Below are 12,896 nucleotides of genomic sequence, written 5' to 3' on the forward strand. Positions count from 1 at the left end.
AACGATAACATTTAGGAGGAGGAGGAGGGTATTGTGCAGGGGTAAAAGCCCAGGCAAAATAAAAAACAAATTAACTGGCAGAAACAAGTATAAAAGAAGGTAAACACAGCATAAGGAGAAAAAGACTCAAAGAAAAATATTATATGATAACATGAGAAATTTAATTACATTTATAAAAATTGATATGAACATATTCAATAATACACATGGTTAAAAAAAAGGGGGGGATGTTTGTTTAAAAAGACAAATCTTCAATGTAAAGATTATACAGTAATCAGGGAAATATTAACACATTGATGATTCCCGAATTTAATTGAAGAAGCTGATTCCTGTCGACGCGTTTCGACACATGCTTTGTGTCTTCATCAGGACAAATTCAGCGAGATTCTCTAAACATGTGAAAAAGGGAATTTTTCTGAAATAAAAAGGTTTCAGGATGTAGAGATGTGGACTTCGTCTTATTGGCTTCTATGTGCGAAGTCAACACAAACCAATTCTTTCATTCAAGGCCGTGGTCTTAGCGTGTTCTTTTTTTAGATATAAAACCATTTCTTGTTTGCGGGATACTGCACTCGAGTGCTACACGTTTAATAAAATCAGCTGGTTGAAAAACGGCTGAAGGCACCGGAAGAGACCGGTCAGGCGAAAAGCTTCCTTTTTCTATCCCTGGCTGATGTGGAACACCCTTTAACTATATCCTTTATCATGAAGTCCTATAGATACTTGATAGCGCAGTCAGAACTTCATACCCGGAGAGGCGTTCTCTCGAACCTTCTAGGGACTGAATATTCCGCAGTATCTCTGGCGCCTGGTTGCTCGTGTATCCAAAAAGGAGGGTATTGTGACACACGATGTGAGGGAGTGGGTAGGAAAAAAAAGAAGCCAATCAGGAACCAGGAGGAACGCAGGTGCAGAGGCCAGTGAAGAGGGGGGGGGTCAGGGTGTTTGGAAGTGGAACAGAGCCGGAGGCCGCCAAATCCCTGCCAGGGGCCACCACGCAATAATGTATCCATCCTCAGAGGATTATTATATTAAGGATATATATTGGCGTGGTGGCCCCTGGGGTTTGGCGGCCCTGTGCAGGTGCACAGCTTGCACATGCCTAAGGCCGCCGTATACATTACACACTTGAAATTCTCCAAGTGATTTTTACTCACTCACTTTGTCCATTCAGCTTGTAGTTTAGCCACACATTTCACTACCCAGCACAAAAGAGATTCTGCGAAGATAATGAATGGCATTTTTCAATAAGCAAATGCAAATATGTTGCAGTTACTAAAAATATATTTGAGATTTGAATAAAACAAATGTTTTCGGATAGGAGCTATCAGAAAACACTTTCCTGTTGTCATTTGATATAATTCCATTAAGAAGAAAAACTCATCCAATAATTTTTTTTACTGGCAAAATCTTTTCTTTTGTGAGGCAAGATATGATTTCGTATCATTTAGAGGATGGTAGGTCACTCACAGGGCCAGCACACACCCGCCACCTGAAATAGGTTTACGTGGTGGAGGCCTGGGCAATGTCTACAAAATAAGCACTGCCCAGCAAGCACTGACTTTTTGAGTTAGTGCATACAGTCCATACAGCACAGAACAGAAACAATGAGGGCCCGATTCACAAAGATCCTTTGCAGTCCATGCAGAGGCTCCTCAGTCCATGCAGAGGCTCCTCAGTCCATGCAGAGGCTCCTCTGTCCATGCAGAGGCTCCTCTGTCCATGCAGAGGCTCCTCTGTCCATGCAGAGGCTCCTCTGTCCATGCAGAGGCTCCTCTGTCCATGCAGAGGCTCCTCAGTCCATGCAGAGGCTCCTCAGTCCATGCAGAGGCTCCTCAGTCCATGCAGAGGCTCCTCAGTCCATGCAGAGGCTCCTCAGTCGTGGCGTAGTCTCCGCGCTCATTGCGTAACCTTCGCTTTGCCGTTCTCATTGCGGGGATTCCGTCACGGGTGCAGAGACTCTTCTTGAACCGGGCCCAGAGTCACCAATGGTCTGGCCCTCCATGTTTCTGTGCAGGTGGCCACTAGCCTGTAGAAGTGAATTCCAGAAGAGTGAGCCAAGTCACAAACTTTCACCCACTCTCATACATGGTCTGAGCCCTTCCTGTTAACGCCTTTCCATCGATGGCATCGCAAAGGAGCATGAAAAGGCCTTGTGGGTTGTAAATGTCATCTAAATGTCTAGATGGCAATATAGAACCATATTACTCATTGAGCCTTTATATATTGCAAGGTTTTTTTTTTACTGCAATTACGTTTTTTTTTTTGTTTCTAGCGGCAACCTCAGGGCATTACATTCCATCATACAAAATTACTGTTTTTCAGCCCTTTCTTAGAATATATTGAAAAATATTCATTTTCTGAGATTTTTTTAGAACGGGAGGTTCAATGAATATTTCACAAAATGTACACATTCACTAAATACTCAGGACTAGCATTAGAATAGTAAATGTCCTTCCCAAAACCCGAGGGCGCATGGGTAAGGTTTATTGAACACCATAAAGGAAATTTTAGGCTGTTCGCCTTTCTGTAGTAAAAAGGCGTTAAAATGTATTCTTATGCAGGTCCGAATTTGCGTTTTATGCCAACATGGAGTTGTTAAAAAAAAAAATGCTTGCAATCGGTGAAAATTAGAGGTTTTTGAAGATGTAGTTTACAAGTTCAGCTTTTAGTGAGACTTGATTTCAGTATGAATGTTCTGCTTTTTTAACTTTAATTAAAATATTTGAGCTTAAGCAGTGGCAGTGGAGGATGTCTGAAAAGTGTAATTGGTCGGTAAATGACTTAATGCTTAGAAACAAATGGGCATAATCAAGCTTGAACTAGCCCCTCCATTATATAAAACAAATCCATATTTCACAGCAAATATTGTCATGTCCCCGAAATATCATCCTAGGTTGTGAATATATGGGGTTTGCAGCCATTGTTTTTGTGCAACAAAAGTTGCAAAACTTGTAATACATAGAGTAAAAACTAGAAGCAATCTATGGAAATCTTCAGCAAAATGTAAACAAACAAAATATACTAAATTGTTTACAAGTAAGAATGCTAGGTTCCAGGTTTGAATCAAAATATTATTTGTGTGATTCCTTATAACCATATGACGACTATGCTTGGGATTAGTTTGAGTACACTAAGAATCATGATCCTTACATAAAAATGCATAATTCCTCTGGCTGTGCTTGCGATCAAGTGGTGAAAATCCTGGTAAAAATACGTTACAAATGCAACTACATGAAAATGCAACAAGACTAGCACATTTAAAAAATATATATATATTTACAGTGTTTTTGTTCAAGAGTTATTGGGTTTTTCACACTAACTTTCAAGTTCGATAGCATGACTCGTGAATACTAGCAGGATACTAAAAAGGACAACCCAATAACTCATTGAGAGGCTGGGTGCATTCCCAGTACAACAGCAATTGCTCCTGAAGGAAACACTTACAGAATAATTAAAGGAGGTTGCTCGAGCAAATCAATTTAGTATCTATGCAAAGCAAGTTACCCTACAAAGCACCCAGCGAAGTGCATCAATAGCAGTACACATATATTGCAAAGTCGATATTGGTGTACATTAATCCAATTAATACATTTAATAGATTAAGGAAAATGTTTTTTCAGATCTAAAATAGTTGTCCAATTTTAGCATGCACAAATATATGTCTAGCAATAAATGTTATACAACAAACAGCTGGGTTACATATATGTGCTATTCTGCAAAATTGAAAATACATTCCATAAGTTCTTTTCATGTGTTGCTGAATGGTGTCAGGAAAGCGGTTTATTATATGGCTTCATTGGGCGACCTCACCTTGTAAAAAATCACTACCTGTACTGCGTCCAGTCAGATTAGTTTGAAAAGCCTCAGCTCAAACTTGTAACCCCGAGCAGTCAGGCTTTATCAAGCATTAAGAAGTACCAAAACAGTTGAATAAGAAAGTAGCAAGACTCAGTAAAAATCTGTCACAACAATTTATCCCCAAAAAGATGTATTTTTATCTTTTAAATAGAAACCTCAACAACAAAAATCCACTGGAGGGGTCTAGATTTATGAATTTTCAAGGGAACAATAAATCACTACTTTTTCACCTAACACAATATATCAGTGTAACGGACCACACTAGCTAAAATCTTTGTAAAACATTTATAAAGTTGTAAAATACTACTATGGCTGGCATCGGGTGACCTACTCTGCCTAAGTGCACCTCTTTGTTCCCTGTGACTTGCTCCCTGCCAGTTAGCTCGCGATTAAAGCAGTCTCCGGTCCATTTCCAGGCTCTATAGGTGAAACACCATAGATTTTAGTTAAGTGGTCCTGATGCATAATGCTGAAGATGCTGATCTAGTGATGAGTCTTCCTGTGGCCACCCCTTGGTCTACTAACACAGTGTGGCACCTTTGACCATAAGAGGCCGATGTCCCTCGAAGTCCAGGTCAAGTCATCTAAAAACAGTTGCCTCTGACCTACTGGTCTCCGAGTTACAGCGACACCAGCAATTCCCTTTAACTGGTGATAACTTCCTTGCTAGGCGACTAAACTGCATTCTGATGACTCTCCCTGGTCCAGCAGACTCAGTTGCAGTTTTGAGGGTTGGAACTCCGTATCCCAGCCTGCACTTCGATGGTCAGTGGCAGTCAGGCATTCTTGGCTACCAACTCAGCAAGGCAGGCTTCTTCAGCTTTTTTGGCCCTGTTGTTATAACAGGAAGTCAGCCAACTGGCAATTTGAGTCGCTGCTTTTGTTTGAGGCTCGAGAATGACTTTTCCTCAAGCAGGGCCCCACAAGCACAGTCCTTTCTTTGTTAGACTAAGGAGCAGCAGGTACAGTCCAGTCTTTGGTGCTGGGTCCAGTGAAAAGTAGGGCTGTCCTTCGGTCCTCTGTTCAATACAGACATGATCTAAGGTCTGGGTGCCGCTTTTATGTCCACTATGAGTTCAGGAGTGTAGGGGTGTAGGTGGCTAACTAACCAATTGGTCCCTGCCACCTGTTGACAACTTCCTATGAAGTGTGGCATCTAGCTACCCCAGGGTGCACTGCTCTGTCCACTCTCAACAAGGCAGAACCCTTCTCTTGTTGTGTGAAGCTCCCTAGCCCATTGCAGAGATGTGGCCACTCGGGGGCTTTACTCCCCTTGAAGAATGTGTCAATTGTCTGGGCCTGTGTTCAACCTCATGGTCATAGGTTCAAATCCTGCTGGGTCCACTCAGCCTTTCATCCTGCTGAGCTTGATAAAATGAGTACAATTGAGTTGGATAACAACAAACATCTGTTATTCAGCACCAAGATACCCTGGGTGAACGTTCGTTTTATAAATAAACGTGTTATGTTATGCTGTATGGTGTAAAAGTGGGTGTGTTAGTGTCTGTATGACAGGATGTGTGAGTGGCTGTATTAGTGAATGAGTGGGTGCATGAGTGGGTGTATGGTGAGTAAGTGGTTTTGTTAGTGGCTATATGAGTGAGTGGATGTATGTAGATCTATGAATCAGTGAGTGGGTGTATGAGTATGTGTATGGGTCTATGAATTGGTGTACGAGTGGTAGTGTGGGAGTGAGTGGATGGGAGGTTGTATAGATGTGTGTGTAGGTGTGCGAGTGGTTCTGTGGATGATGTTTTCAGTGATACCGTAAGTGACGTAATTGTGATGTCATCAGTGATGTCACTGACCATCTCATGAATGACGTAATATGTGAGCTCATAAGCAGTGCATTGCTGGGGAAAGTTATATTTGGCTCAGGTGACTATAACTCCTGAATTTCTTTGGTTTCTACGAGTGAAATCTGAGCCGAACTATAACGTCCCTGTAACCTTTTTTTCAAATTGTATTTCCTAACTGTAACCTTCGAGAGTGAATGTGTGTGAGTGCATGAGTGTCTCAATGGGTGTGTGAGTGTCTGTATGGATCTGGTAATAGCTGCATAAGTGTCTCAATGGGTATGTGAATGGTTGCAGAAGTGTCTGATTAGGTCTGTGAGTGGATGCAGAAGTGTCTGAGTGTGTCTGTGAGTAGTTGTGAGAGTTTCTGAGTGGGTTTGCAAGTGTCTTCATGAGTATGTGCGTCAGTCTGTGAGTAAGAGCACAAGTGTCTGAGTGGGTCAGTGAGTATGTGTTTGATTCTGTGAGTGGCTGTGTGAGTGGATGTATGGGCCTCTGAGTGGGTGCATGAGTTTCTGAATTGATCTATGAGTGGGCGGATGGGTTTGTGTCTAAGTGGGCTTGTCAGTGGGTGTGTGAGTGCCTGAGTGGGTGTCTTTGTGTGGCTGTGTCAGCAGTGTGAGTGACTCTGCCACAAAGGAACCTCACCTGCCCTTTTATCCAACAAGAGTCCACAGTTTTGCACAAAATATCTACTGACGTGGAGTTAAATACTAAGTTCTACCTCCTTGGGTAAATGTCCTGTATGTATTCTACACTACAGTTGCGTAATGGAGCACGAGTGACCTTGTCTGTGTTTTTCAATGCGATTGGTCCTGGTGCGTCTTTATCCAAAATATATAACATGAATCCTCCTATAGAGAAGTTGGCGAGATTACAAAGAAGTATATCTCTACCAAACAAGGGTCCTTCCTCTTAATTATATGAAGTAAGTGCTTCTTTGCTTGGTGGAGATGTCCTCTATATTCCTGAACTCTTCGCCAAAAATCAGCAGGAGTCGATCTGAGGGGGCTGCTTGGTAAGCTGTCCATTATCCTGGCAAAAGGCAGGAAGACCTTTGGATACTACTAAGTTGGGTGGGGCTAAACTGGGAAGCATCCAAGGGATTTCCACGTTTGCATACTCTTAGCAATTCAAAGGAAGAACCATGGACTCCGTGCTCACCAGGAGGGGAAAAGAAGGAACCTACTCGTCCGTCACATACAGATTGCACTCCAGTAGGTCAACGATGCACTCACCTCCACAAAGGATTTCAGATTGTTTTTCAATATGGAATTGCTGAGAAAACACGCTTGCTTTGCCTTCGCCAAGTCCAGGCTTTAGGATCATATATCCTTTACAGAAGTTGGGGCAACTGCTATGTTTCTATTTGTAAGACTGTAATGAAGGGGGATGGGAGCACACTGCTTCACCTTCCAGCCACTTCACCACTTAGTATTATGGTAAATGCAGTTCATTTTGAATGCTTACTTGATTTTTTGCTGACGTGTTTCACCAAGGTTGGTGCAGGTTAGTGCTGTCAATCTCTAGACACATGTGTTTCTCCACTCCATTATTAAAAGGAAAACTACAGGGAGTTGATGGTCCCTGGAACCACTAGAAAGCACAGGAGGGGGTCCGTGCGGCCCCCTTCATTATTTAAAATAGTCTGCAGAGGTGGAGGTTCCTGGAGCTCAAAGAGCCTCGGGAGGAGTGTCCCATGCAACCCCTTCCCTTTTTTTTAAATAATAAAATGCCCCCCTGATCCTGAGCCACCAGGCACCTGCGCTTTATTTATTTATTTACATTGTTGCTGCAAATTCATGATTTATCGTGATTTTGGGTGCATTTTTTTGTTGCTGCTTTTTTGCCCTGTTGGCGTCTCAATGGGTCCCCATGGCCAAGGCTAGGGGGTTAGGTTATTCCTACCCTGCCCCCTTTTCTTTTTTTTGGGGTACTCGGCTGAAGCAGAGTCCCAGGATGGCTGCCAACACTTTTTGATTGAAGTGTTGCCAGCCAGTCAGGGCTCTGCAGACCTCTTTGCAAACTTGTCATTATTTGCAAATTTTTCGAGTTTGTAAATATATAAATGTCGATTTCCTTAAATTTCTAAACAACTACTGAATTGATTTACACCAAATAACACGAACCACAGTCTGTGGGCCAACAGCTAGCTGTCTGCTAAATTTGGTGTAATTCCATCCAGTGGTTCAGGCTGTAGGCGTGTCTACCTTTCCCATGTTAATTCACACAAGAGTCTTTACTTTTTTTTTTACCCCATCCCCTTTTTATTGATACCCGCTTGACGGATCACCCTGAAAATTTCCATGCAAATTAGAATTACTGGCACCCTTATTTGGGATAATTTTGGTAAGATTTATCAAACACCACCAAAGTTAGAGGCAAGTCATAAAACACTTTTCCTATGGAAACATGAAACAAAGACTTGTGGTTTTAATAAAATGCTTCCCACATAGGGACACCATATATATGATAAATGTCCCAACGCAATTTACTCTATTGTCACAGCATTTTAAATAGTAACACTAGCATCAAACAAAAAATATAGGCTGGACAACTACCCTTTTGGCCCGGTCCCCGTCCTCCTATAGCCGTTTCTGTCAGCATATATTAGTTGCTATAGCTTTTAATTGGATAGAACTTATATGCATCTTGACTATATTTCACCGTGTTAGTTTTCATATCCTTACTTGCCGATATAGCTTTAGGCTGTATGAGCTTTTATGCATCTTGACTATACTCCGCTGTGATATTTTCATATTCTCACTTGCTTTTGTATCCCTTAAGTTTGTATGTCTATCACACAAATTCCGTCACCAAACATACTCTTTTTTGATCCTCAAGATGGCGGCCATTCTGAACGCTGATTGGGAACAGTCCCTCCTCTCCATTTTGTCGACACGCGAATGCGCTTTTCTGCCTACTTAGAACGGGGTGGTTTTAGGCACCGCTTCACTTCGAGATGTTTTTTTTTTTTTTAAAACCGATTTTATTGACTGCGAACGAAGCACATATTATGCGATGCTCTGCCATCCAGAGGCAACCGCCATAATCAAGTTTCAAATAGCAATTACAGTCATTTTTATGTAATGAAGCATAGTTACAAAAAGAAGAACACAATTAGGAAAGCCCCCCCCTCCACCCACCCCCAAGACCCCCCCCCCCGCGCGCACGCCGTTACCCGCTCTACCTGTAACATGCCTACCCGCTGTACCTGTAACATGCCTAGCAAGAGAATGTACTCCACACACACCAAAGCGCCATCATAGTCCTCATGGCTATCAATCTGTCAAGGGGGCTGGAGGGCATTGTCTTCAGGCGGCGGATCCAGCTCAAGTCCACGATAGTCTGCCCACCTTTTCCAAATTTTGTAGTGCTTTCGAGGGCAGCCCCTCGCCAGGAATATTGGTTGTTCCATCCCCATACAGAAGTCCATCCCACGCTTCCAGGCCAGAAGCGATGGCGCTCGGGGCGCCTTCCATGTGCAATGTCTCTCTTTGCCAGCGTGAGACCCAATAAAAGTAAGTGGCGCTTATACCTATTGCCCCCTACCCCTGCCATGACGTGTAACAGGGCCATCTTAGGCTCTCTCTGCAGCACCCAGGCCAGAGCCTCATTTAGACATTGGAACACACCATCCCAGAATCTTCGTAGAGCCCTACATTCCCAGACTGTGCAGCAGCGTCCCTACCCCAGTCCCGCACCGAAGACAGTCGGGAGACGCTACTAAGCCCGCCCTCCACAAGCGCTGTCTAGTGTAATACGTGCGGTGCAGGTATCGGAATTGGATTAAACGCAGGCGCGTGGATATAGCTGCCCCTCTGGGCCCCTCCAGTGCCTCCACCCAGTCTTCCTCGTCTAATTTCCCTATGTCCTGTTCCCATGCATTTTTAAGCCGCTGCAAATCTGAGGAGCAGTGACGCACAAGAGTCTGATATATGCGTGATAGCTTTTTATCTGGTAGCTCCCCCATAAAGATTTTGGCTTCTAGCGGACTAAACTCAGGGAGGCGTTCCAATCCTGTAATGTACGGCGTTAGGGCATGCCGGAACTGGAGGTATTTAAAAAATTGAGTACGAGGCATTCCAAACTCTTCCCGTAGATTATCAAATGATTTAAGCACACACCCTGACATGACGTCAACAAGGGTAGAGATGCCAATCGCATCCCATCCCCGGAAGCCCACCAGGCTGTCCATCTGGGGCAACCGGCCATTTCGCCACAGCGGGGTTTCCTGAGTAAGAACATTCCACCAGCCCATTCTATGCAGGGCCTGCCTCCACACCCGAAAGACCACCTGCGTGATAGGGGGAAGGGACCTCCTGAGCGGCGCTGAATATAGGAGTGTGTGAACGGACGCAGTGCCCATCGGGGCCCTCTCAACGGCATACGCAGGGTCGCCCCTGTCCGCATACCACCAGTCATTTAACACTAGGAGGTGGGACGCCTGATAATACGACAGGACATCTGACGTGTCTAATCCCCCAGTATATGTTGATAAAAAGCACGTCCACAGAGCCACCCGCGCAGCTCCCCCCTCCCACAAAAATCCACTCAGCGCCGAATTTAGGCTCCGGAACCAACCTGGCGAGATTACCAAGGGATGATTTTGTAGTTGGTATATCAGGCGCGGGAGCGCCACCATCTTGAATATGGCAGATCTGTCAAGGATGGAGAGCAGCATCTTAGACCACACTTTCATGTCTTCGCGAGTTCGATCCCAGACTGGGGTAATATTGCGCTCTCGGGCTATGACCGCGTCCTCAGACAGAAAGATGCCCAGATATTTCACACCATCAGCGGCCATCTGGATCTCTCGAGCCCAGGCCCCCACCGTCCGTGAACCTCCCAGTATCCAGAGCGTGGATTTTCGGGGGTTCATATAGAGGCCAGAGGTTTCGCCAAAGATTTGCAAAATACGCAGGAGTCGGGGCCCAGATCGATCCAAGTCAGTAAGGAAGAACAGTACGTCATCGGCGTATAAGGTGATTTTATCCGCGAGACCCTCCGACCACCTAAATCCCTTAAGCTGAGCATCTATACCCACCCATGCCGCGAGGGGTTCCATAGCGAGCGCGAATAAATATGGAGAAAGGGGGCAGCCCTGCCGCGTCCCACGCCCGATACGGAAGGAACGGGACACCGTCCCCCCCACTCACACCGAGGCCGTGAGATCTGTGTAGAGGAGCCGCACATATGCCAGAAAATGAGGGCCAAGATTTAGGCACCCCAACAAAACAAATAAGTAAGTCCAACTCAGGGAGTCAAACGCCCTGTCCATATCCGGCAGGAACAGGGCCGCCTGCTCCCCAACTCGTCGCCACGCCGAAATTGCTACCTGGGCTCGCCTAATATTATGGCGAGTGGCTCGCTGAGGCATAAAGCCGGCCTGGTCCGGGTGAACGAGATCTGTGATGTGTGGTTTAAGTCTATTGGCCAAGCCCTTAGCCAGGATCTTGGCCTCCGTATTGAGCAGGGAGATCGGACGGTATGACGCGTGGCTCTCCGGAGGTCTCCCTGGCTTTAGGAACACAACTACTTCCGCATGCCTCCAGTCCGGGGGGAGCGTGCCGCACTCGCGCGCTTCCTCTATCACCGGGCGAAAATATGGGCTCAGCTGCGTCGCAAAGCGCCGGAAGAATTCACTAGGGAACCCATTGGGTCCCGGTGCCTTGCCTGGATTTAGTTCACCGAGCGCCGTGGCCAATTCGTCATCTGTCAAGGGACAATCTAATAAATCCCGAATCTTGTCTGAGACAGCCCTCGGTGGGAGATCGTCAATAAAGCGTTGTTCGACCCCAGCCTCTAGGCTCTCCCGGGGCGCATAGAGCTCCTCGTAATAGTCAGCAAAGCTTCCAGCCAGCGCGGCCGGTTCTAAGATAGGTATCCCATCCGGACATACTATCTGGGGCAGCGGTTGGGCATGCATGATGCCTTGACACAAGCGATGCAGCATCTTGTAGGACTTGTCACCCCATTGGTAAATACGACATGCCTCATCGAGCAATACCGTAGCATATTGCTGTTGCGCCAGTGCCAGCTGCCGTCCAGCTGCTCTAACGTCATTTTCCCGACCCCTGCGCTCCAACGCCTCCAGGTCCGCCTCCCGCTGCACCAGTTCTCTACGCTTCTCCCTACGCGCCGCCCCACACCATGATATATCAATGCCACACAATGAGGGCTTCATTGCTTCCCACAGCGTTGCCGGGGAGTCCACCATCATAGAGAAAAACTGGACAATCGCGCTAGTCATATGTGCGCGGTAGGCGTCCTTCATCAATTTCCAAGCCGACATGCGCCACCGAAATGGTTGCCGAGTGCGACCGATATTAAACACCACGTGCACCGGCGAATGGTCGGAAAGAGCTCGGGGAAGAATCTCAGCAGACAACACCCTATTGGCCAGCACTCGCGGAACAAACACATAATCCAGCCTAGAGAAGTATTCCCGCGATGCGGAAAAGTATGTGAATTCCCTAAGGGAACCATGCTTAAACCTCCATGCATCTACCCAATCGAGACCCGTGGCCGGGGCCCTCAACTTGGTCGCTGGACCCTCCATCCCCCTCGGGTCCTGGGCGTCAGCAGCCCTTCGCCACCTATCACACGATATATTCATGACGTCGTTCCAATCCCCCCCTACAATGGACAGAGCGGTGGGCATGTCAACCCATAGGGACAATAACCTCTCTACCAGTGGCCACTGTAGTGGTGGTGGGGCGTACACGCTGCCAAAGAGTACTGCATCTCCTCCAATCTCACCCTGCACAAATATATATCTAACCTGTGCGTCAGTCCAGGTACGTTTATGAGCAAAGGGGACTCTACGATGAATGAGGACTGCCACCCCTCTAGATCCCCTTGTGAACCCTGAGTGATATGCGTGTGTAAATACATGTAGCTGGAGGCACAATGCTTTCGTACCAAGTAAGTGTGTTTCCTGCAATAAGAGTACGTCAGTCCCCTTCCTCCTAGCCCACGTAAACACCGCCCCCCTCTTCACCTTATCCAACATCCCCCGTACATTCCAGCTCAGAATCCGTATCCCACCCGGGCCTAGCCGCCCTCCCTCACCATCCAGAGACATTTCTGTATAACATCATATTGCAACCTAGTGTTACACGAGTACCATCGGCATGATCTGAGACAGTCAGCAAGCAACAACGTCAGCGCGCCCCCCCCTGAAGCAACCCCCAACTCCCCCCACCTCCCCCCACCCCGCACCTCCCAAACACGGAA

General features: G+C 46.1%; 1 protein-coding gene across 2 annotated transcripts in view; it reads left to right on the forward strand.

The window, feature by feature from the left end:
- The window catches only part of CROT (carnitine O-octanoyltransferase), a 498,400-nt gene that overhangs the window by 330,506 nt on the left and 154,998 nt on the right, over nt 1–12,896 (forward strand). The window lies entirely within an intron of this gene.

Source organism: Lissotriton helveticus, chromosome 10 (assembly GCF_964261635.1).
Source record: "Lissotriton helveticus chromosome 10, aLisHel1.1, whole genome shotgun sequence".
In the NCBI taxonomy this organism is placed as follows: Eukaryota; Metazoa; Chordata; class Amphibia; order Caudata; family Salamandridae; genus Lissotriton; species Lissotriton helveticus.